A 26,243-nucleotide genomic window follows, 5' to 3' on the forward strand; every position below is an offset into this window, starting at 1 on the left:
ATACGTAATCACATACCATTTTTGTAGCACAAACTTCAAATAGGGAAGTCAAGAAAGACAGATTAGACAGGTAAAAGCCTTTACAGGGATTGGTTTTGAATTAAGTTTTGAAGACTCAGTTGGGTTTAGATGGAAGGCGGGAAAAGAAGACATCCCTGGTAAAAGGAAGCAAGCAAGCACAGAAGAAATGTGTAGCTTCTGTTCACAGGATTGTAAGGAAACAGCCAGGATTAACTGCTGCAGAAGATAAGGGATCATGGAAAAGTGGGAGGAGAGTAGTGAGAAAGCAGATTTGTACCATGACACAAATTAAGACATCATTGAAAATTTTTGAGCAAAGGACAACTGCAGTCCTGATAATAGCCGTGTTTGGGAGAAATCAATCAGGCATGGATACACAGGATAGAGTGAAAAAAGGAGAGCCTTTAGTCAAAAGACCAACAGGCTGTTTAAATAGGAACTGGGTGGTGGCAGTGAGAATGGTGAGATTCTACAGATATCTCAATGGAAACAAAGACATGGTTCTCACTGGACACAGACACGTCACTCTGTGTTTGGAATCAAGTGAGGTTGGTATTGATGGAGCTGAATGAGAAAGGAGAGAAAGAAGACAAATGGTGTGAGCGTGCCTGATGAATAAAAGGTAGAGAGACTCAAGAGACTATTTTTAGTCTCATGTATTTCCAAAGTGGAGATAAGTCTTGAAGTGTTGATATTTCTAGAGATAATTCTTTCTCATTCTAGGCAGGCCTCCAGGAGCTAGTCACTGGTGTCCGTGCTTTTACATTTTGATAGAGTCCAGCTTCCAGGTAACACTGTGGTTTTCTTTCCCTCTACTGTTTTTCAGGATATAAAGAAAGGGCCCCAGTGATGGTCTTACTCCCCCTCTGCAGACCCCAGTTCTATATATATGTATATACGCATGCATTTCCAGTTTATCGACAAAGTGAGAAGTCATGAAGAAAAGCAGAGGGAATAAGACCTATATGACTTACGTATTTTTCACTAGACCAAGAAGGGTAAAAAATGACAGAAGGCTACAAATTCTCCCTTAGACTTCGTTCCATCGATCTGAAAATGGATCACAAGACTTTAGAGGTACAGGACACAGCCGGTGAATAATGGTGAAAACACTCAGAAGCTTCTACTTCCAAAAAGCAGATGGGGGTAGAGTAATACCTTATATGTGTACGTAACAAAAAAATCCTGCTTCCTCAAGAACAGTAGTTCTCAAGCCGCTATGGTGAGCAGATAACAAAGTCAAAACCATTTTCATGATCACCATCATCTGCCTTTTTCACTCTGTTTCTCGAGTGTACGGTGTGGCGGACGATACTGCAACAGACTTAATGCAGAAGGAGATATGCCTGATTTATGGAGCATTAATTTCTCTTATTGATCTCATATTTACCTTGTTCGTGTATGAAGGGGTGAATTTTAGTTCTGGTTGTCATTCCTAATCCAGACTATATTCAATTTACAGATTTCAAAGTGGGAGATTTATCTTATTCTCCAGGCTTTACCACTCTAGAATGAAATATCTTAAATATAGTTTAATTTTTCTTCATAAAGCAGTTGTTCCTTCAGCCCTATCTGACTTCTTTACCCCAAAACATATCAAGCACCTGATTCAGTGTGTTTTACCTCCTCTCTCTCTCTGACTTCTCTCCATCCCTAATAGTCCTCTCTTCCATCCAGGCCCCTATCATCTCCTGCCTGAAGTCCTGTAGGCACCTCTTAGGTGAGATCTCTCCTACAAAAAAAGCCCCTGCAAACTCTCTTGCCTCAGTCACTTACAGTTATGTCCCATGAACACTGAACTACCTGTAATTCTCTGAATATACCATGATATTTCATACCCCTAAGCACTATATGAGCATATCCTTCTTGCTCAAATATCCTGGGTCCCTCCGACCACCTGGTGAAAATCCTATCATTGTTTAGCACCTAGTTTGCTTGTCCCTTCCTTTGGGAAGTTGTTCCTGATCCTTTTCTCTGCAACTTCTGTATGCTACAGACCTCCACTGACACTTTTATCCCACAGTATCACAACCACGTCTTCACATTTTTCTCCCACTCCACACTATGAGCTCCCTGAGGGCTAGTAATGGGTCGTAGTCTTTGCAAGATCCCTTAAGACAGTGAATGGCAGAATTGGCACTAAAATACTTGTTGAACTGAACTTACATATTTTTTTCTCTAATTCTATTAGGTCTTTAAACACAGTAACTAGAAATACAGGGAGTTCCCCAGGCACAAATACAAATATTTCTCATCTTGAGAAGAGAATAATGCTTTTTATTGTTTTTCTGTTTGCTATAATTCCAAATGGTCCCCAATATTTTAGTGGCATTTATCTTTAGAGACAAAAATCTGATCCCCGACTATTAAAGGATTTTTATGAAGATTTAAAAAAAATAAGTGAGGGCTTTTTATAGAAGACTTTTTAAATAACTGTTGTGATTATTGAGAATAAAGATAATCACTTCCGCCTTAAGTAATTTCCCTCCAACCACTAAGGCACCTGAGCATTGTTTCCTACCCTAAATCTCGTCTAACCAATCAAACAATATGATCTCTCTGAACCTTTTTTTTTTTTTTTTTTTTGAGCAGCTTCCTGCTTGCCTCCCAGATCCATAAGTCTATGAAACCCTTAGGATTTTTTTTTATGAAAACTGAACTAACTTTGTACTTTAGGTCAAATGTGCTAGAACTTTGGAGTCAGAAAATTCCAAGAAATAAAATGTAGATGGATGCATCCTCTGACTCAGTAAGGGTATTTCTTTTGGGGAAAGAGGAAAGAAACAACTTTTGAGATATAATCACATAACATGTAATTTACATACTATACAAGTCACTCATTCAAAGAGTACAATTCAATGGTTTTTAGTATATTCAGAGTCTGCAACCATCCTCATAATCAATTTTAGACTATTTTCATCATTCTAAGAAGAAACTCCGTATCTTCGGATTATCACTACGTAATCTATCCATCCCCTCCCCAACTCCAGCTCTAGGCAATCACTAGTTTCTTTCTTCCCTCGGCAGGTTTGTTGGGTTGAGAATGACCTATAACATCATTGTGTATAATGGGATTATTTGATACATGTATATACTGGGAAATGATTACCACAATAAGGTTAGTTAACACATCCATCAAGTAAGGGTATTTTCTTTTAAGATTTTATTTATTTATTTAACAGAGAGAGTGAGAATGAGCGCGCACAAGCAGGGGGAGCAGTAGGCAGAGGGAGAGGGAGAAGCAGACTCCCCGCTGAGCTGGGAGCCCGATGCAGGGCTTCATGCCAGGGTCTGGGATCATGACCCACCGAAGGCAGACACTTAACCAACTGAGCCACATGATGAGACCCAAGTAAGGGTATTTCTTGACCTCACTCTGGTTCTCAGCAAGGTCTCAAGTAAGTATAAAGATTTTTTTTAAGCCCCTAAACACCTTTATATTTAACATTTCTCACTTTCTGGTCTTCTTTGAAAATTCAACCTGCTGGCAAAACGATTTTTCCTAAAGAAGACCAAGCCAGGGGTGCCTGGGTGGCTCAGTCAGTTGGACGTCTGCCTTCAGCTCAGTCATGATCCCAGGGTCCTGGCATCAAGCCTCACATCCTCACACTCTGTGCAGTGGGGGAGCCTGCTTCTCCCTCTCCCTCTGCCTGCTGCTCCCCCTGCTTGTGCTCTCTTTCTCTACCAAACAAATAAATAAAATATTAAAAAAAAAAAAAAAAGATGACAACTAAGCCAGATACCCCTTGGGACTCTCATTAGTACCTCTGAGACTAAAGAAAAAAGAGGCATTCATGATTCAACAAAAATAAGTTGCTGTCCGTCTGACCATAACTCCCCCATCTGCGTACCAACCCCATTCTCTTCCCTCACCTCTGGGAACCTGATGTATCTGCCTTTTGTCTGTCTCTCCTGCATATTCAAATTCTTTTCCTGGATCATTCACTGGGCCTATAAGAGTGATTAAGTTTCTCCAAATATCAAAACACAAAAAGAACAAAACTCTAGACCTCTCTTTACGGCATGTAACGTTCTAGCAGCGATCTACCCTCTCTCTTCCTCATGGCATTAAAACTTTTCTAAAGAGTAGATGATTCCAGTTCCTTCCCCGTCTTCCTCTCTGACTTTATACCTCAAACATCTCATTGGCCTTCTTCCCCTATTATTTTATTGAAACAGTGTTAATGGCACTGCACACTCTTATTTCTTACACACTTTCATATCTATTTCTCTGGTTCCTCCTTCCAGTCTCCCTTTTCAGGGGTGTTCCTTCCCCTTCTGCCCTTCCTTCCAGAGATTCTCTGTTCTTTTCTCTCTCCAGATTCTCTTTGGGTGAACTCATCCACATTCAGTTTTCAATGACATCCCTCTCTTGCTGCTGATTTCCCAAAATACATCTCCAGCTTAGATCACCAACCTCAGAACTTCATACTCAGGGCTCCAATTGCTACTGGACATCTTCACCTGGAATTCATAAAAGGTACTTCCAACTCATCAGGTCCAAAATGAAATTATCTGATTTCCTCCGGCCTGTGTCTCTACTTAAGTTTGTCACACGACTATCCAGATACTCACCTGAGCTAGACACCATTAACTCCTTCTTCCGCACTCTCATTCACTTGTTCCCACTGACCTCAACTCCTAAACACGTCAGATCCACTGCTGTGCTCCTCTCCCAACGTCTCTCCTGGAACCACTATAAAAGTCCCTTATCTCGTCTTCTTACTCCCATTTTTCCTCTTCCCTGCTTCAAAAAGTATTTCTACACAAATATTTGATATGGCTGCACTGGGCTCAGAAGCGGCCTCCATCTATCAATTCAAAGGCTTCCACAGGTCAACCCATTACTGCTAAAACCAAAAAAGGAATAATCTCACAAAAAATGTGATTCTAATTTTAAATGTCAAAAAGCACTGTGCCTTAGTAACCCCTCCTAAGTCTTTAAACTGCTTAGCCTAATTATTAGGAAAACTGAATGCATATGTATCCTTGCTACATCAAAAGGAACAAATAGCTTTCTTTATGCCAACTACATATTTTTAATTCTTCTTTGGCCGAGTACATTCTCAATAAACAGATTTACTGACTCCTTTTTGCAAAAAGGAAAAGTAGTTTGACATCAATTACTCCAAACCAAACTCTTTATAGGGTAAGCATGCAGCACTATTTAAACAGGCACTCTTAAGTAGTTATATTTAAAAAACACTTAATATCTCTGCAATTAGAGATACACATTATTACTATAACACAAAGCATTTAATTTCTACAAGTCACACAATATCAATCCCATTATCTGTATAATCACACCATTCATTTAGTTTGTAGTTTACCCATGCTGGTGCGCTTTGAGTCATGCAATTATTCATAAATATTATGGGTCAGATTAACTATCTCCTCAGTCCAGAAAAGGATTTCAATTATACCTATTTTAGAAAAATTTTAGGCTAAAGTAATCTCTTCTAAGTTCATTCATTCATTCAACAAATATTCATTGTCTAGTATATTCTAGGTGTCCAGGATCCAATAATGAACAAAACTAACAGAGGTGCTACCCTCAGGGATCTTTGTCTAATGCTACAGAAAGGCATTTGACTAAATTACTATGCAAGCATATACCTTCAAACCGCGATAAGTGCTTTCAAGGAAAAATACCAAGTATTAGGAAAGCACATAACAGAAATAACAATAGCTTAACATACTTTATTGCCAGGCAGTGCTTTAAATGCATTATATATTCCCATTTATTTAAACCCCACACCTATTATTACTCCAATTTCAGTTGAAGAAACAGAGGCATAGGGAAGTTAAGCACCTTACTTAAGGTTCTGCAGCTAATAAGCAGTGAGGCTGGGATCTAAATCCAGGCAATCTCCAGACACCCTATGTGAATTCGCTCATGAGTAAAAGTTTGAGATCTGCAAGGTTTTTATTGAAGACAAAAATTACTGGTTCTACATCTAAGCACTTCTGCTTTGGTGGAAGTTAATATGCATTGACTTTCTAACTGGATAAGAACATGTGTTAAAAATCCTAAATTTCCAAAACACAGTAACACCTTTAAACTCTTGCATAGGAGGATTCTGAAGCTAAGGCTCTCATCACAAGCAGGAGTACCTCTAGCTCTAGGAACCCATGGAAGAGAAGAGAGACAGGAATGCATGCAAACTGAATCATACTATCTCAGTCTAATATTTCTTTAGAAATCAAATATATTTTTTAAAAAAATCTACTTGAGGGGTGTCTGGGTGGCTCAGTCAGTTGAGTGTCTGACTGTTGATTCTGGCTCGGGTCCTGCTCTTGGGTCACAGAACTGAGCCCCATGTCAAGCTCCACACTTTGCGTGAAGTCTGCTTCAGATTCTCTCTCCCCCTCTGCCCCCCCCACTTGCAATAAATAAATAAATAAATTTTTAAAATAAAAATCTCTTTAAAAATAGTTTACCTAATGGGAATGCTAGCTATTCCTACATTATTACTCACCTAGTTCTTAGCTCACATACATTTGATCATGAGAAAGCCAAATACTTGGAGAGCCCTTAGAGGTAGGGAGACCATTTAAGAGGCTCTCAGAACAGTAGACAAAAGACCGACTGTGGGTCCGAATGATGCAGGAGATTATGGAATGGAAGCGAGGGCACATATAAGAGATGATGTACACCAAACACCACAATTTGGCCACAAGGTGTTCAAGGGAAAAAGAGGAAGGATCCAAACGGCTGAGGTTTCTGGCCTATGTACCTGGAAGGCTGGGGTACAGTATCGTGTCTACACAGGGAGCACAAAAGAAGAGCTCAGACAGACTGGCGAATCACCATTACGGACTCATTTCCTCAGAATGAGAAGAAAGCGGACATATTAAGGAAGATTGGGAAACTATAGAATTTATAAAACAAAAGGCCAGGGCTTAATAATACAAACATCAAATATCTATCCAGCCTGATTTTTCAACTGGTCCAGATGTTGGGCTGTCATTAAGATTTGAAGACATCCCTCAGTTTATAGAATAGCAGCCTACAAAAATAGCAATGTATAACATGTAAAATAAGCAGAGAAAAGAATTTCTTACTTCTGAGGCTCTGCTGGGATGAGGTTGGGAAACATAGAGTTTACTGTTCTTCACATTTAACTTATTCTCACTTTTTTTTTTTTTAAGATTTTATTTATTTATTTGACAGAGAGAGAGACAGCCAGCGAGAGAGGGAACACAAGCAGGGGGAGTGGGAGAAAAAGAAGCATGCTCCCAGCAGCGAAGCCTGATGTGGGGCTCGATCCCAGAACGCCGGGATCACGCCCTGAGCCGAAGGCAGACACTTAACGACTGAGCCACCCAGGTGCCCCTATTCTCACTTCTTGATGATAGAAATCAAGGTATTAGAAACCAAAGTAGAAGACTAAGGCAAAACCTTAGCCTTAGCTGGTTTAAAGAAAATCAGGAATAAAATCCAAATAAACTACAGGACACGACTTAGGCAGATAGAGGGGGGCAGTATAGCAGTACAGCCTTGCAGTTAAGAGTGCAGATTTTAGGGGCGCCTGGGCGGCTCCATCGTTTAAGCGTCTGCCTTCGGCTCGGGTCGGGGTCCTGGGGTCCTGGGATAGAGCCCCGTGTGGGGCTCCCTGCTCACTGGGCAGTCTGCTTCTCCCTCTCCATCTGCCTACCCCACCAGCTGTGCGTGCTCTCTCTCTCCAGTAAAGAAAATCTTAAAAAAAAAATGCAGATATATTAAAATCTATGGCTCTGGGTTAAAATCACAGCTTTGGACTCATGTTCAGGTGCTGTGTGCCCTTGAGAAGTTACTCAACCTCAACCCTCATATCCCTCAGTAAAATGGGGATAATGTTTTATAAGGCTATTATAAGAATACTAAATGATACACACATATACATATGTGTACGTATATACACAGAGAGCAACATGAGTATGTGTGGAGGCACTGCTGGGCACCTAGTAACCCTCCCTGGTCGTGGTGCTTGAGGTGGTAACAGTAACAGGATGTCCTGCTATGAATACACTGCTGTTACTTTCAGGACTATGACTTACAGAAAGGCAAACAAAGAATGTTAGTGACCATTATGCAACAAAAATAAACTTTAAAGCCCTAACAAAAGCAGAGGTATTCTAAGATCTAAAATTCTTTTTTGCTACTAAGCCATAAAATATGTTCGACAAATAATTCTCCCATTTTTCATGTGCATATATAAATTATTTGGAGAGGATAAAATCCCCTACTTAAATAACGAAATAATAGGGGATGGATTACAAGAAGATAGGTAATTAAGTTCAGATCTCTAGTGGCAGAATTGTGTATAATTTTTTGTACTTATATTTTTCCTACAATACATATAACTAAGAAAAAGTAATATTTTAAAATAAATTTTATATGCTTACATGGGGCATGGAATGAAAAGATTGCATAAATTTTCTACTGTTGCCCCACTACCTCATAAAATCCCTCACCTTTAATTTTATCTGCCTTCTTTTTAGTACTTTGAACTTCTCATTCTTTGGGTAGACATCACCTATGAGCTATGGATGCTTGATTCTCTCCCCAGCCAGAGCCTCAATCTGAGAATTACAAGAAAAAGAACATCTGAACAATAGCTACTTTTTCAACAAAAACCAAATTGTATAGAATTTTACATGAAAATTAGAAACTTCAGAATAGCGTGCAAATACGCATGTCTCTATCATGATAGTCTTAAACTTCGTTTTCCGACAAATATTTTTCTACTTTGATTTTTTTTCTCACGTTTTTCTATTTTATTTTTTATAAATTTTACTTACATTTTAGTTAACATACAGTGCAATATTGGTTTCAGGAGTAATTTTGACTTTTTTAAGGGGGGCATTAAATGGCAAAACATCTCTTATATTCTTATGCAAATCTTGGCTCTCTCCTTGACATGGACTTTGTTTCTGCCAATTCGGTATGATTTTACAAGTCTACAGCCTCCTTGTGAAACCTGACCTCTTTCTTCCCTCCACAGCCGGTGCTAACATAAAGCAAGAGCCCCACAAGAAGTCATTAAAGCAGTGCCGTTAAGAGGCCAGAGCTCTATAAAATAGGTAAGAAACAAGGTCTCAAGAAACATGCGCCATCCTCAAAAACAACCTTGCGAACACAATAAATGTAAGTGCCTATTTTATTTGTGACTTCCTCCTCTCCACCTGTCTACTTAATCATTTGCTTCTATGATTTATAGTCAGGAAGAAAAAAAAAGGATCAAAGACGCTACGAGGAAAATGTTCTTCAAACTTTTACTTGATCAGAAAGCAACAAATGTATATTGTTACACTGGAAATACAGGACTACCATACTGAACTAATGTGCTATTCAGGTTCCTTAAAGGTTGCAATGAATAAAAAAAAAAAAATTTTAATACATTTTGATTTTAAAACCAACTAAAAATTATGGAAACACAGTCTGAAATGACAAAGCCATACAATAATTTAAAATAAGTTCACAGACGATGGAGTAAAAAATAAATAAGTTCACAGACTATTCCCTAGTTTAAGAAAAATACCACTTCTTTTAAAAATCTAATTTAAAATATTCTTTCACTAAACAGAATATTCTTCAGTCAGTCGGAGTCCTGATGCGGGGTCTGTGGTCCTAAGGCTGTGGATCAGCCAAGATTCTGGAGGCCTGAGATGGTCAAGGACCGCACCAGTTGCTACTGCTACACCCCTCCTTGGGGAATCCTAAATGGCAGGGGAACATGGCCAGTGGTCACGTTCCAGTGCACCTGTGCTGTTTCCATGGGTCTAAGTCACCGATCAGTAGCCTGAGGAAATCTGTGAACTCATCAAGAATACAGGGGCGCCTGGGTGGCACAGTGGTTAAGCGCCTGCCTTCGGCTCAGGGCGTGATCCTGGCGTTATGGAATCGAGCCCCACATCAGGCTCTTCCACTATGAGCCTGCTTCTTCCTCTCCCACTCCCCCTGCTTGTGTTCCCTCTCTCGCTGGCTGTCTCTATCTCTGTCGAATAAATAAATAAAACCTTTAAAAAAAAAAAAAAGAATACAGGGAGATTTCTATCTCAGACTCTCCATGTGTACAGTTTCAGAGTCCATCATGGAGTGTATACAGCTTAAAGTTTATTTCTATGACACTGATCTTTCAAATCATGCATTTGTCTGTTCCAGACGTTACTGATCGAAACACAGTTGTAACTTCTTACCTCATCCAGTCCATTTCACTTTGAGTCTTCAAACTTGAAGACTGACCTGCAAATGAACAGGAAGTAAACCGAGAGACCCAATCCATCATTTAATCAAAGCATCAGGGTAAACGAGGCTTTACCTACTGTGGTAAAAACCTGATCAGTTAGCCATCAGTTACCCTGATACTTTACCTACTGAGGTAAAAACCTGATCAGTTAGCCATCAGTTACCCTGATACTTTACCTACTGAGGTAAAAACCTGATCAGTTAGCCATCAGTTACCCTGATACTTTACCTACTGAGGTAAAAACCAACCAAGGTACAAGTTTCAAACAGAAATTAAAAATTTATTCTATCTGTAAGTCTACACAAGAAACTACTTGTACCCTTTTTTAAAAAAGATTTTATTTATTTGAGAGCAAGCAAACACATGTGGGTGGAGGGGCAGAAGGAGAAACAACGTGGGGCTCAATCCCAGGACCCTGAGATCACGACCTGAGCCAAAGGCAGATGCTTAACTGACTGAGCCACCCAGGCACCCCCTACTTGTACTTTTTTAAAAAATGATTTTACAGAAAAAAATTCACCTCCTTAATAGAAATAATGTAACATATAAGACAGATGCATTCGTTCTGTGTCTTGGGTGTCAACCTCTTTATTCAGCTGTACCGAGTATAACATAGCTATTCTATAAATGGTTTATTACCTGACTTCTAGTCAATTTAGTATCCTGCTTGAAACTGCAGCAACTCCGACAACCAGCAGCTAAGAGCTGTATCTCTGCTTTTCAAAGGAAGTGTTTAGCCAAAATATGTGTCAAAATAAATATAAACAAAATAAAGGCTAGAAACTTTATAACAAGGCTGGAGTGCAGGGACTTTCAGAAATAGATCCCACCTGTAAGGTTTCCAGACTAGATTATTTTCCAGTATATTTCTACTGTATCCATGTTAAAAGACACCTTTAATAACACCTGAGAATTACCTGTTTCTTTGATATTTTATCAACCCTGTCCTGCCAAATGCCAGACATGGCTCTCCCCACACTCAAGTTCTCTGACTGGAAAGAGTGACACAAAGCTCTTCAAGTCCCCTTCTGTCAGCTGGGCCACTCATTGCTGTTCAACAGTTCTCTTCTTAACAACTGGTTTTAGGAATTTTCTAACTTTCCAATTTATTCAGGTCCCCAACCACTTGAATCCTAGATTATAAATTCCTTGCGTTCTGACTGTATATGTCTGTATGCTTCCAGGAGCCAGAACAGCGCCCTGCATACAACAGGTACTCAATAAAGATTTCTTGAGAGTGAATTCAATGAACCACATTACCATCTCCATCCTATTTGCTACAGAAAACTCTGACTCTTATCTCCCTGAGAAGATTATGGTAAATTTTGGCTATAGCATTCCGTACAGTATAACCCTGAGCAAATTACTCTTCTTAAACATAAGTGGTTATGTAAGGGTGCCTGGCTTGCTCAGTCAGTAGACCATGCAACTACTGACCTGAGGATTGTTAAATCTGAGCCACTGAGTGTAGAGATTATTTAAAAAAAATAAATAAAATCTTTTAAAAATGTGGTTATGAAGGGACTCCTGGGTGGCTCAATCAGTTAAGCGCCTGCCTTCAGGTCAGGTCATGATCCCAGGGTCCTGGGAAAAAGTCCCTCATTGGGCTCCTTGCTCAGCAGGAAGTCTGCTTCTCCCTCTGCTGCTCCTCCTGCTTGTGTGTGCCCTCTCCCCGACAAATAAATAAAATCTTTTTTTAAAAAATATGTTTATGTAAAATAGGGTTCTTAAAGTGGGGTTTTAAGGATTACAGAAGGTAAATGCATGCAGAGTACTTAGCACAGTGCCCATAACATCAAAGGCATTCCATGATTTTTAGCTATTTCTATTATTTTCTTGGACATAAAATTTCTTATCACCTAAAAATCTTTCCCTCTTCACTGTGCTTCTCTCCCTTCACTCCTGGTTCTGAGGAAGAAGTAACCATTCCAATCAGTGCCAAGGTTAGCCCTCTCCTGGCACTCTTAATCCCATCCCCAATAACCATCTCTGTGCCCCTATTCCATTTAATATTTCTATTCTCTTGCGTTACTCCCTCATTACCAGTTTCTTCCTCTCTGACTATAAACATATTTATATCTTCCCACCCTAAATAGTAGTACAGAACTCAAGCCAAGCCAATATTCGTAAGTACCTCTCTTTTCTGTCACTGTCATTCTTCTGAAATTACTCCACCCACCTAATGCTTTACTTCTGCTGGGGTGGGGTGGAGTGGCACGGGACAGGGTAGGGATGGAGAGGATAAAGGGAGAAGAGCCACAGGCATTCAGTCAACCCTTGAACAACACAGAAGTTTTAGGGGCACTGACTCCCCCCACACACACACATTCCGGCGTACTAAAAAATCTATGTATAAGTCTGACTTCCCCAAAACTTAACTACTAATAGCCAACTGCTGACTGGAAGAAGCCTTACAGGTAACATAAATAGTTGATCAACACATATTTTGTATGTTATATATATATTATACACTGTGTTCTTACAACAAAGCTGGAGGAAAAAATGTTAAGAAAACCGTAAGAGAAAATCCATTTACAGTACTGTACTGTATTTATTGAAAAATCCGTGTATAAGTGGACCTGCACGGTTCAAATCCATGTTGTTCATGGCTCAACTGTATTTATATGCAGGGCTCAGGCACCTCCTTGGGAATAAAATTTATCTTTTTTTTTTCCCCAGAGATTTATTATTTGAGAGTGCGCACAAGGGCAGGGAGAGAAAATCTCAAGCAGACCCCCTGCTGAGGACAGGACCTAACATGGAGCTCTACCCCATGACCTGAGCTGAAATCAAGAGTCAGATGCTCAACTGACTGAGCCTCCCAAGTGCCCCTGGAACGAAATTTATCTTAAGAGAAGAAGTAGTACTCATAGATTTGGTTAAAAAAAAAAAAAAAAACCTGACCTAAATTGGTGAGGAGTGTGTCAAAATTCATGGCTGCCTGATTCTCAAATTAGGCAACCATCAGGACCCATAAATATATCTACATGAGGAGAAGGAGGGAGGGGAGAGGGAAACGCATGTGGGCTGTTGGCTAAAATTTCTGAATGTTTTAACAAGACTACCAGCAAGAGAAACATGGGCAGAGAACACAGGTAGGCCCACCATTCGGGGGTTACTATAGTACAAGCTGGAATGGGGCAGAGCAAATACAGTTCATCCACTGGGCCTGACTGGAAAACACCCAGAGAAAGAAACCATAATCCCCACTTAGGGGAGATACTCAATTAACAAGAGAGAGAAGAGGCTGCTGACTCCCCCAGGGTCCTGAACACAAGAACTGAACAAACGGACACTGACTGAAAATGTACCTCTCCTACAAACCCTTTGTGTGGCTTCTCACCACTCAAGACTTGTTCTTGCCATTGTTTACTCATAGTGTAATGCCTAGTGTGCCCCCGTGGAGAGGCCTGGCCTATGTGTAATTATCTGACACTTGGCAATCAATTTTCATCTTAGAGAAAAAATTATAATCATTGACTTTGTGTTATCCAGCCACCAACACAGTCTCCTTGCTCCTCAATTTCTTCCCTCTCTCCTTCCTCTGTCCTTCTCTCTCACTCTCTCTTTCCAAATTCCTTTGTCTCTGGAAGACATTCCGGAACAATAACTATGGCCTGGACTGGAGGAATGACTGGGGATGGAAGTGTGGGGACAGAATAGAGATGTTTGGGAGGTGGTACCAGTATGAGAGAACTTAGGGGCAAACGTTTCAACAGTGCAAGACAACAAATATTCTCATAATACATTGCCATTGGCGGTACAGTATCAAAAAAGGTGAACGTATAACAAAAAAAAAAAAAATGCCTAAGGACACTATTCTGTCTTCAATTAATGGAACTCAGAGCTCTTACTGTGACTATCCTATCACGAAGGAAAAAGTCTGTGACATACTAAGTGAAAAAAAAAATACAAAATTGTATTGACAACTATCTCATGATTGCTCAACTGGAGAACTGGAATTCATTCTTAACGACTTATTTTGTTCTTAATAAAATATGAGCAGGCCAGCCAAAGTTCTTTTTTGCAGGCACCTAAGAGCTAGTACTTGACAACGATGCTGGGCTTAATAGATTGGCACTGGCCAATGTTGATGCAGACAGAGTGAAGCAAAAGATGTGAGTCCATAGGACCATGAAAAAAAGCAAAAAATTAAGCAAAGGCATTTGACCTCTTTGAAAAACTTAAAAACAGCTCAATGAGAACTCAAAAAAGTTCTTAGTTACAGCAAAGGATAATTGGTTTAGGAGAGAAGCGAGACTGAGGCAGGGAATTTTATTTATTGGTTGATTAAATAAATGAATGCATATGTAGGTAGCTACTATAAATGTGTAATAAATATTTATTAGTAATAAAAATCAACATAAAAGGTGCTGCTTGTTTTTTACCTTAAAGAATATGGCAAAAGATTTCCAAATTGGGTGGATGACTGAATGACCTTCATGGTCTCAAAGTGCGTTCTATGACACAATTATTCCAGCAGCATATGTTGTGCTCTTGGAAGCTAAATCTGACACAGAGGTAGCTGTGGGATAAAGAGAGGTCCTGGAGTCATGAGCTCCAAGCTGTGGTCTCGGCTCACTTACTCCCTGCCTTTAACATACATAGATCAGAATCTCCCGCAAGGTAGTGCCGTCTACCTTACAGATTCTTTTGAGGAGGGAATAAGATTAAGGCATGAGTATTTTGTACACCCCACACCAGGGCTCCTGAGCTGGGGTATAAATGGACCTTAGCTACAGGACAGAAAGCAATGCAAATTGAGAAATAGGACTGCACTGAGGTCAGGGACCTGTATTCTTTCCAAGCTCTGTGATAAATGAGCTGTAGGACCTGTCAAAATTAAGCTCCCTCTGGCTCTCAGTGTCCTCATACTCAGAATGGTAGTGCTCTTCTCCACTCATTCATCGACTCTGACCCCCAGCCTGGGTGCTGAGCTGCAAAGAATGGACCCAGTTGCTTAGGCCTGGGTGTGGGAGAGATGGGGGACCACAGGCATGGTTACTTATGGCTACCCAACTTTCTCTTAGGGAGTATGAACATGTCCGAAAATTAGATTGTGGTGATGGCTGCCCCAAGTGAATATACAAAATATTTTTTTCATCATATACTTTAAGTGGGTGAATTGAATAGCATGTGAACTATATAATGCTGATTTTTAAAAAAGAAAAAAAACTGGTAGTGTTCTTCTCAGCCATCACTGCCATTCCTTCCACTCCTAAAGAACCTTCCCAGAGGCACAGTTCGGTATGCTCTGATCCATCTTTGAACTTGGAAACAGAGGATTCACGGAGCTAATAGACATTCCTGGTCCAGCTACAGCCATTAAAGCCCTTAAAAAAAGACCCAACATGGGTGATCTTAATTCTCAATGATATATTCCAAGCTACCCATAATTTTCAGGGGCAAGTTTACTAAGGCTGAGGCTTAATTGTTAAACAGAGGGCTTGTTTTGGTAGGTTCCCCCTACTTTTCCACTTTTTGGCACCCCTTCCAATGCATATACTCAGCAAAAGAACCAGTATCATTAACTTGGCATCTGTCTCCTAAAATATGCAAGGATCACAAGAGCCAGGAATTAGCAGTAATTTCAACAGGCCTAAAAGTCATAATGTTTTAGCTCTAACTGCCTATCATGAAATATCTACTGAAATGAAATCAACTCACAGTTAATGATGATGGTAATGTGCTTCATGAAAAACTAGAAAACTTAGAATGAGACTATGACTGACTTAAAATCAGTCCAAGGGCACCTGGGTGGTACAGTCGGTTGAATGTCCAACTCTTCATTTCAGCTCAGGTTATGATCTCACCACGGTGGGATCAAGCCCTGTATCGGGCCCCATGCTCAGCATGAAGTTTGCTTGAGACTCTCCCTCTCCCTTTGCCCCTCCCCCCTGCTGTCACTCTCTTTCTTTCTTTCTTTTTTTTTAAGATTTTATTTATTTATTTGACAGAGAGACAGCCAGCGAGAGAGGGAACACAAGCAGGGGGAGTGGGAGAGGAAGAAGCAGGCTCCCAGCGGAGGAGCCCGACGTGGGACTCGATCCCGGAACGCCGGGATCACGCCCTGAGCCGAAGGCAGACACCCAACAACTGCGCTACCCAGGCACCCCTCTCTTTCTTTCTAAAATAAATAAATCTTTTAAAAAATCAGTCAAATTTTTCTTATACTAAATATTTATAGCATCATTAGTTTGTGTGGTTGAGTTCTAGTATACAAGGAGGCAATGACATCCTTATATCTGTGCATAAACATATGTATCATAAAGCACAAGAATGTACTGGGACTTAAAAGACCAGATTTAGCCAGCAGATGCCATGTTTATGAAAAAGAATGCAAACAGTTATATTCTGCTTGGTCTAAAGGGTCCTGTCAAATCTGGAGCAGGGAACTACTAAGCCTGAAAGTGGCATAAATATATTAAGTAGCCAGTAGATGTTAAGAAGGTTGGGTACAAAATATATGGAAAAAAGAAGTCGCAGAAGACTAAAGACAGGCAATTTTCCCAGGCTGCACCTGTCCTTACAAGTAGAATAAAAAGCTACATCCTATTATAAAATGTTAATGGAAAGGCAAAAAACTAGAATAGACAATACAATTTTGAAAAAGAGGAACAAAACTGGAGGGCTTGTACTGCTTGATGTAAAGACACAATTTCAAGAATAATGATAAAGCTACAGTAATCAAGGAACTATGGTACTGGCAAAAGGACAGGTTCATAGATCAAAGGAACAGAAGAAAGAACACAGAAATAAACCAAAACAAATACGTCAACTCATTTTTTACAAAGTTCCAAGAGAAATTCAACAGAGAAAGGATGGTCTTTTCAACAAATACTGCTTGAAAAACTGAACCCCCGTGTACAAGAAACTAATCTTGACCTAAACTTTACATCTTATGTAAAAATTAACTCAAGGGGCACCTGGGTGGCTCAGTCTTATTAAGCATGTGACTCTTGGTTTCGGCTCAGGTCATGATCTCATGAGATGGAGCCCTGTGTCAGGTCTGTGCTCCGCAGGGAGTCTGCTTGAAGAGTCTCTCCTTCTGCCCCTCACCTCATTCCCTCTCTTTCTCTCCCTCCCTCTCTCTCAAATAAACAAATAAAAATTAAATCAAAATGGATTGCAGACCTCAACATGAAACATTAAACTGTAAAACTTTTAGAGGGAAATAAAAAAAAAAAAAAATCTCTGTGACCCTGGGTTAGGCAAAGTGTTCTTAGATATGACACCAGAAGTATAATCCATGAAAGGAAAAAATTTGTCAACTAGACTTCATCAGAACAAAACAAAACAACTTCTGCTCTTGAAAAAAAAAAAAAAACAGTTAAAAGAATGAAAAGACAAGCCATAGAGTGGGACAGAAAATTTGCAAGTCGCATATCTGACAAAGTATTTGTATCCAGAATATATATAAAGAACTCTCCAAATTCAGTAATTAGGAAATATACAGTTAAAAGGGGGCAAAAGATGTGAACAGATAATTTACCAAAGAAGATATATGAGTAGCAGCTAAATAAAAGATGATCAGCCTCATTAGTTATAAGGAAGTGCAAATTGAAACCACAAGGAGATCCGGGGCGCCTGGGTGGCACAGCGGTTAAGCGTCTGCCTTCGGCTCAGGGCGTGATCCCGGCGTTATGGGATCGAGCCCCACATCAGGCTCCTCCGCTATGAGCCTGCTTCTTCCTCTCCCACTCCCCCTGCTTGTGTTCCCTCTCTCACTGGCTGTCTCTATCTCTGTCGAATAAATAAATAAAATCCTTAAAAAAAAAAACACACAATGAGATACTACTACACACCTATTAGAATGGCTCAAGTAACAAACACTGACAATACCAAGTTGAGCATGTGGAATACTTGGCATCCTCATATACTGCTGGTGGGAATGCAAACTGGCACAGCCACTTTGGAAAATAACCTGGCAGTTTCCTGAAAGTTAAACACTTATCATATGCACTTACAGCATTCTCATCTTTAAATATTTACTCAGTAGAAATGAAAACTTAGGTTCTCACAAAAGCCTATACAAGAAAGGTTACAGAAGCTTTATTTCTAATAGCCCCAAACTGTAAACTACCTAAACATCCTTCAACTGGTGAATGGATAAACTGCAGTAAATTTATACAATGGAATACTACTCAGCAATAAAAAGGAACAAGCTATTAATGCACTCAACAACACAGATAAGGCTACGTGAAAGAAGCAAAGCCCAAAAGGCTACGTCCTGTATAATTTCATTTATATAACATTCTGGAAAATGCAAGATAATGTGGCTGTAGGAGTTAGGGGGAGGGAAGTAGGACTACAAAGGCAGTGAGATAATGTTTTGGGCTGATGATACTATTCTGTATCCTGATTATGGTGATGGTTACATGGCTATGCATATGTCAAAACTCACAAAACTATGGACCCTATAAAGTAAACTTTACTCTTTTTTTAAGATTTTTATTTATTTTAGAGAAAGAGCAAGAGAGTGCATGAGTCAGGGGAGGGGCTGAGTGAGAGGAAGAGAAATCCTCAAGCAGACTCCCCACTGAGTACAAGCCTGATGCAGGGCTTAATCCCAGACCCCGAGATCATGACCTGAGCCAAAATCAAGAGTCAAGATGCTTAACTGACTGAGCCACCAAAACACCCTGTAAGCTTTAGTTTTTTAAAGTATGTAAATTAAAAAATAAATTTCAAAAAAGGCTATGTTCTTTACAGAACAGAAGGCTTTTAATTTTCTACTCTTAATAAAGAATTATAAATTAAGCAAGATGATAACACACATAAGTTATACAAGCCAACTCCTGCAGACCATCTTTACTTCTTCTGTGAAGTCACACCTGAATTTCCCAAGTACAGAATTCCTTCATACTCCCGGGATCTTGGAGTATGCTGTTTGTTCCATTGTTTAATCAGCTCAGCTTTCTGCCCCTAATCACAGGACAAGCCCTGTGTCTTGTCTTTTTTTTTTTTTAAGATTTTATTTATTTATATGACAGAGAGACTGCCAGCGGGAGAGAGGGAACACAAGCAGGGGGAGTGGGAGAGGAAGAAGCAGGCTCCCAGCGGAGGAGCCTGATGTGGGGCTCCACCCCAGAACGCCAGGATCACGCCCTGAGCCGAAGGCAGACGCTTAAGGACTGCGCCACCCAGGCGCCCCTGTGTCTTTTCAACTCTGTATTCTTAGCATAACACAAAGACAAAAAAAGGCTCTCAATAGATACTTGATAAACAAATGACTAAGGGTACAATACATTCAGTTCCATCACCATCCCCATCATCTAGAGTGTATACAGTAAAATGTGTGCATAATAACAATCTGAAGGACCACATGATGCTGAAACTAAGTTTACATTATCTTTAGCATACTATAAATGAGAAGTGTACACAAAAATATTTATTCTAATAAATAGGAATGGATCTATGTACCCAAGGAAGAGGAGGAGTAAGAAACCTAGAGCTCTCGTACTCCTCTTCCTATGGAAATGGTGGGAAAGCAGTCACACCTCTGCTGAGAGGCTAGAAGAATGGAAAGTCAGTAAGGCATTACACACACGTGAACACATGCATGTACACACACACAGACACACACACACACACGCAAGCATGCACCTAAAAAAATAAGCCCTTCCTGAGCAGCCCAGCACAGTCCTCTGCCTCTTGATGCCAGCAGCACACTGCAGGGTTGCAATTCCGACAGGGACCTTTCACAGGGTCCTGACCCAGCACACTCTGCAGATGCCTGTCAGTTCCCAGGGCCCCTGACATTCTGAGCCCATCTTGGGAAGTCGCATAATATTCAGCCTGACACAGATGCCATCAGACCAGGCTTGAAATTATTTAGAAATTAGGTCCTAGAACCAACTGGCTTGATCCAAAGAACCTCACATGTGAAATAGATTTTCTAGAGTGGTGACAGGGTTTTGGAATTCATGTTTGATGAAGACCGCACTAAGTAGAGAGTGACAGGCAACAGGGGTGGCTTTTCAGGCCGGGATCATAAGAACACCAGAAGCATACGAGGAAATGTGATGCTGTAAGAGAGAGGATCTGTTTTGGTAGAAATTTAAGGAAGAGATTAGGAACAAGGAAAATCACACACTAAGCAAAATAAAGAGGAACAGGCTTCCAATAGGAAAACTCCATTGAAATAAAAATGGTTTTCAATTTTTTTAAAGATTTTATTTATTTTTATTTGAGAGACAGAGGGAGAGACCACAGAGGGAGAGGGAGAAGCAGGTTCCCCACGGGGCAAGGAGCCCGACGTGGGGCTAGATCCCAGGACCTTGGGATCATGACCTGAGTTGAAGGCAGCCGCTTAATCAACTGAGCCACCCAGGCGTCCCAATATTTTTTAAACCATCATAAAATTACTACCAATATTCCTTGTTTTCCTTTTTAGAACTTACAAAATGAAAATAAGCCACTATTCACTTTGCCTTTCACCTTTCCCAACTTCTACTTAATCTTGAGTTAAATTTCTTTTTCAAATAATTAGTCTCCATATGGTACTCTCATAATCTAGACAGAATCCTGTTCGTTGGGAGTAAAATCTGATCTTACTTTGAAAGACGTCCCCAACCGGGATTTTCCTCTTCTCAACTTATCTGTCTTCCCAGCAGTAGTGTGTGGTCACAGAAGTGCATGAGACATGCTAATGCATTTATCAAGTGATTATTCTTGGCCCCTTTGCTGGCAAAAACAAGCAGGAAACAGTACAGAAAAAAACATGTCTAGTAAGCCACATTATCCAGCTTCAAAGCTGTTCAACTTGTGTGGCTCCTATGAATTCAAGGGGAAGAGAAAAAGCGCCGTTGCTTTGTCTTCACCAAGACCACTTCCCCTTCAGCCGTTTGCCAAGTGCTTGCCTCAATCGCCTAATCCAAGAGATGCCTTTCGTAGGCCTTGTTGTCATTCCATAAAGAATTAGTTCTGCTTAATAGCTCAACTGTGCAGGAAGAACATTCCATGCAATTTTACACTTTGCATCGGTCAGAGAAACAGAAGGATCAAGAAAGCATTAAGAAGAGTGAGGTTTTGTAACAAAACTCATGTCACTTAGCAACTTCAACCAAGTAGAAATTTGTAATGAGAAAAATACAGAATCTGTCAAAATTACAGCAGAAATGTTTTACTAGGATTGTTTTTGCTTTTCCAAATGAATATCTCCTCTAACACAATTCCAGAGCTTCAGCATATTAAATCATTTTTTGATAAACTTTACAGTATTCTTTTCCATTGCTGTTTTATATATTCTTTTCTCAGATTATAATTGGTCTCGTTTTCCTTTCTCTTCCTCTTAATAACCTCACACTCAGTGGATATTCAGCAAATGCCTGTTATGCAGTACAATTCATTAAACTTTAAGTAATCACAATTTATTCCACCAATTAAACGTTCTACATATGACATTCAATTTATTAACTTGGAATCAATCAATATGAAACATCTGGGCAGCTCTTTCATCTTCTAATAGCTATTAAAGACAAAGCTTATTTCACTGATAACAGAAAAAAAATACAGACACACACACTCTCACACACACACACACACACCTGATAAACTTGTTAAAGTGAATTCATAAAGTGGACCTTGTGTTCTAAACTACCTGTCCACAACATAATGAAGTCTTTTAATAATATCACAGCTCACATTTTTATTAGCCTTGACCACGTAGCCCTAAAGGGGAAAAGAGAGAATTAACTTACGACATGTGTCTAATATATATATATATATATATATATATATATATACACACACACATACACACACACACACATACACGTGCATATATATATATATATATATATATATATATATATATATATAAATACATACAGGGAAGTAATATTTCCCTCACTTATGGGTAGGGAAATATGTTCTGAGAGGTCAGGCCACTCATTCAGGGTCGTAGAATTAGCAAATAGTGGAGCCAGGAGTCAAAACGGTGTTATTGTCTTTTAAATTACACTCAAGCTGCAGCCCTAGAGTAGTAAGGAGTTCCCCCCCAGCACTTTTAAGCAGTGCTCCTCCTCTCACCTCAGGAATTTACTCTCCCAGTAGGAAACATACATTCACACACAAAGGACAGAATTTCCCTCTCCCCCAGGTTCTCTCCTTTAAAAATTCCTGGAAGCAGAAAAAAAAAAAAAGATTTCCCCAACGTTTCACTTGATTAAATAGTCATCATTCCCAAAGTCATCAATGAGGGCTTTAGGATCTTTCGTCAACAGTTTTTTTCTCCCTCTTTCTACCTATTTTTCATCAACATCAATTTAATTGTACAATTATTTATCCAACATTCTACATCACTCACCAATATGGATTTTGGCTACCCCAAATAAATCCACTTGCCACTCTTTAAAGAACACTCAGAATTCAAATACGTTAAGTCTCTCCCGAAAAGCAAAACCCACAGGATGCTCTGCAGTCAGGAACGGCTTTGCAGGGGAGGTGACGTGTGGTTGAAGGCTGAAGGACTAGTAAGCAGCAAGGGAATATGAAGAGTGGTCCAGGCAGAAGGCAGAGCATAGGCAGAGGCAAAGAGCAATGCAAGAGCACAACACATTCAGAGAACGGAAATCCCACGTAATGGGAACGTGAGGTGTACAGAGGAACCAAGGGGTGAGATGAGGTGGAGACATGGAGACAGGGTGGTGAAGGCTGCAGCCGCCAGGCAGGAGGGACCAGATGGTGAAGAGCCTTGCCTATTTATGCTCCAATGCTTTGCTACTCTAAGTGTGGGTGGTCCTTGGACCAGCCTTCTAACTTGTTTGATCCGCAGTATATCAGGCTCCACCCCTGAGCTTACCAAGTCCAATCAGCATTTTTTACAGATGTCCAGGTGACTTATATGTACTTTAAAATTTGAGAAGCACAGCTCTAACCATTTAGGTTGCATTCTGAAGGGAACGACAAGCTACTAAAATATCGGAAGCAAAAGATATACACGGTCAGATTTGAAAGCCATTTACAAGACTGATTACGAGTGGGTACAAATGCAAATGTGTAGGGTTTTTTTTTTAATGGTTTACTTGCTATTGAATTTTTCTATTTGAGAATGATTGTTTCATAAAAGTGCTTCCTACTTTGGTACTCTCGGTTTCCATGGTTGTCAGGACCCGGGAGGTGGGGGAAATAGGGAGAGGTTGGTAAAAGGGTACAAACTTTCAGCTATAGGATTAATGAGGTCTGAGGATCTAACGTAAAATACTGTGGCTACAGTTGATAACACTGAGTTGAATAATTTAAATTTACTAAGAGGGGTGCCTGGGTGGCACAGCGGTTGAGCGTTTGCCTTCGGCTCAGGGCGTGATCCTGGCATTATGGGATCGAGCCCCACATCAGGCTCCTCCGCTATGAGCCTGCTTCTTCCTCTCCCACTCCCCCTGCTTGTGTTCCCTCTCTCGCTGGCTGTCTCTATCTCTGTCAAATAAATAAATAACATCTTTAAAAAAAAATTTACTAAGAGAACAGAACTTAAATGTTTTCAAACATACACACAAAAATAAATATGTGAGGTAATGGATATGTTAATTATCTCGAAGAGGGAAATCCTTTTATAAGGTATACATATATTAAATCACCATGATGTACACTTTAAATATCTTACAATTTCATATGTCAATTATACCTCAACAAAGCTGAAATTTAAAAAAAAAAATTCTTCCTTATGTGTACAGAGGCTCCTAATGACAGGAGGAACATACAAGTTTATCTCAAACACCAAGAATGCACCTTCTATAGGACAAAGGCATGTCTAACCATATCCAACTAGTGATTTGAATCAAATTTATGCAGTCATGCTCCCTAAACCGTTTCATCAACTCTAAGCTGTTGCATAAACAGCTCACTCTTATTTTACCTGCTAAAGGCCTTTGAATTACTTAGGTAGGGGCGATACTGGCTATATTTGCTGCTCATAAATAATCCTTTAAATGAGCGAAGCCTATATTCTCCTAGAAATTTTTGCTACATTATATGCAACCTTTAGCTCAGAAGAATAAATGCACAGAATTCTGGACCACGGCCATACAGAAATCCCCTATTATGTGTCCAATAAGCCAAATCAAAACAACGCAGGGTTTATAGGAACGGGCTGAGCAAGAATTGCAGCTCTTATTTCAGCTGCTGTCAAGTGGCACATTCATTCAAGGAGACGAAAGTTAACTGATAAAATCTGCTTTTTAATGCCTGCTATTGACAATAGAGAGAGCCAAACAGCCTGACTTTTTCTTTGATGGCATATAATGAATGTCACTGAAAGGATTTTGTACTTAAAGAAACATGACCCTGCTAAAAAAAGATAATAGAACGGATAGCAATACCAAAAAAGTAGTTATGTGTGTTAGAACAGGTAATGCATCTGTTATAGTGACCAGAAGTTATGATACTTCTGCCCATATTTAGTCCTCACAGCCACCGGACCCAAAAGGATCATGACTTTGATATGAATAAAACTACAATCAGATCCAGTTGTAAAGCTGGATACCCCAACTTTGTGGAGCGCGCTATTCATAGCCTAATGTAAACATTCCATGTGGCTTAACAAGAGACCCTGATTATCAGTGGCATCGAGTAATTGGAAAGATTTTTGAAAATACACCAAAGCTTGGAGGCCACAAAGGTAGTGTCTTCCAACCCCTTCCATTCTGTGATGGGCAGCCCTTTAGAGGGCTGGGAAGTCTCGCCCACAAATACACATTTGCTGACGGGCGGAGTCTGTGTGTAGGTCAATGGCAAGGTGGAGTAAGCTGGCAAAGAAAACAGAGGCAAACAGTTAGTGAGAAAGAGGGCAAAGAAAAAGAACAAAATGGGAAAAATAAAGGGGAAAATATTACATGACAAGAAGACAAGTAAAAAGACAAAGAGAAGGAAGAGATCAGGAATGAATGGTGCAAATAAAAGGAAACAAAATTTAAAAACAAAGGAACAGGGGCACCTGGGTGGCTCAGTCCGTTAGGCGTGGCCTACTCTTGATTCCGGCTCAGGTCATGATCTCGGGGTCCTGGGATGGAGCCCTCCATCGGGCTTGGTGCTAAGCGGGGAGTAGGTTGGAGGATTCTCTCTCTTCCTCTGCTTCCCTCCCCCCCACCCCATTCATGCTCTTTCTCTAAAATAAATAAATCTTTAAAAAAAAAAAAAGGAACAAATTACTGGTCTACTAACCACTGCTAAACACTGATGACAATGGCTTCCGGTACATTTTAGTTTGGTGACAAAGTACTGCAGCTGACTCTATTAGTAAATATGTCTAGCCAGGATGATTTCAAACTGATCCCCACTGGCACTGTGAAATAAATTCTTAAAAAATTATCTGGGAAAATGAGTAGTTAATAGAATTACCGAATTTCTTGAGGTCTAAAAGAACTTCCTAACAGTTTAAATTTCTTTATGACTGTAATTATGGATGTAAGGATGTGATTGAATTCAACAGCATCAAGGGTCCAATAACAAAAACAAAGTATTTGTACATTAAGTGGAAAAAAAAAGGTTAAATACCAATATAAAGCGAAATCTATTTAACAGGATTACAACAACCACTTTGGAAAAGAGCTCGGCAGTTTCTTAAAAAGTTCAATGTATATCTACTATAAAACCCAGCCGTTTTACTCCTAGGTTTCGAACCAGGAAAAATGAACTCAAGAGTCTACACAAAGATTTGTATATGGCAGCTTGAACAGCTCCAAGCTGTTGGAAAACAGCCCAAGTGTCCCTTGACAAATGAATAAACAGACAGTGGTATGCCCACACGACAGAATACGACTCAACAACAGAAGTGAACTATCGATACATACACAACGTGGATGAATCTCCAAATAGTTACACGGAAAGAATCCAGACAAAGTAGCACATATTATGTGACTCTATTTGCATAACATTCTAGAGAAAGGCGAACAAACTGGTAGTAACAGAAAGCAGATCAGTGGTTGCGTGTGGATGGGGAGGAAAGACGGATTACAAAGAGCACGAGGAACCTTTTGGGAGTGGTGAGTA

At 40.0% G+C, this 26,243-nt stretch overlaps 1 protein-coding gene across 1 annotated transcript in view; it reads right to left on the minus strand.

The window, feature by feature from the left end:
- Window positions 1–26,243, minus strand: part of PRTG (protogenin) — a 148,175-nt gene that overhangs the window by 68,091 nt on the left and 53,841 nt on the right. The gene's annotated exons all lie outside the window — the stretch shown is intronic.

The sequence above is a fragment of the Ursus americanus genome, chromosome 36 (assembly GCF_024610735.1).
Source record: "Ursus americanus isolate L20-20 chromosome 36, mUrsAme1.1.p, whole genome shotgun sequence".
NCBI lineage: Eukaryota > Metazoa > Chordata > Mammalia > Carnivora > Ursidae > Ursus > Ursus americanus.